Here is a 904-nt window from a genome sequence, read left to right on the forward strand (position 1 = left end):
GAGCTTCCCTGATTATAAGGTATGCACGGAAAGCTTCTCTTTGATCCCATACTTTATCCCAGATCTCGTCCCAGAAACACCCCTCACAAGATACAGGAGGTTCGATATCAAAAAGTAAGTCTCGAGAAATATAGGAGAACCTTTTGAAAAGCCAGATGAAGAAATGTAGTCACATATATACATATATAGAAATATATCTGTATATATTTATGAATTTATTTATATAAGCATAAAGTTACCAAATCCTTTTACTATCTGAACATAAAAGAACAGCCGTTTTATTTGGATCATCAAAGAACCAATTGCATTTGTAAGCGAATACTATAGAGTTTATCATCCTCCGAAACTAAATATAGCTATTTTCTTTTACTAGAAGACAGCACCTGTTACAGCGGGGATTACTGTAACAAGCATATATCAAACCAGGAGTCCCGTGGAAAAGAAATATATACGGATGGATTCTTGGTAGATGTTTCAGAGATCTTTATTTCTCCAGCCGCATGGCCGGGCCTGTGCTCAGGAACTCTGCAGTCACGGGACCCGAGGGTCCTTGGCCACCCCGGGGAACACAAACCAACCAATGGGGAACAAGGCTGAGCAGGGGCAGGGAGACCCCATGTCTCCCCTCCAGGGCCCGTCTCCCAGGGCTCCATGGCAGGGGAGGGACCCCAACACAATACCAACAAAGCCCCCAGACAAAAAGCCTTAGGGGATCGGGGTTGGTTTTTTTTCCATTCTTCTTTTCGGTGGCTTTTTGCAAGCAAGCTATGAAGCGGACAAAAGCCGCAAGCGTGCTTCAGCTCCCCTTGCCGGGACTCGGGCCGGGCTGGCGCCGTGCCACGGTGTGGGGGGCCGGGGAGGCCATGCGACCCACGGCACCGGCGGCACTCGGCTCCCGGGGGCG

At 48.3% G+C, this 904-nt stretch overlaps 1 long non-coding RNA gene across 1 annotated transcript in view; it reads right to left on the reverse strand.

Moving 5' to 3' along the window:
* Positions 1–904, reverse strand: part of LOC108447617 — a 17,766-nt gene that overhangs the window by 16,323 nt on the left and 539 nt on the right. The window lies entirely within an intron of this gene.

The sequence above is a fragment of the Corvus brachyrhynchos genome, unplaced genomic scaffold (assembly GCF_000691975.1).
Source record: "Corvus brachyrhynchos isolate BGI_N302 unplaced genomic scaffold, ASM69197v1 scaffold137, whole genome shotgun sequence".
Taxonomy (NCBI): Eukaryota; Metazoa; Chordata; class Aves; order Passeriformes; family Corvidae; genus Corvus; species Corvus brachyrhynchos.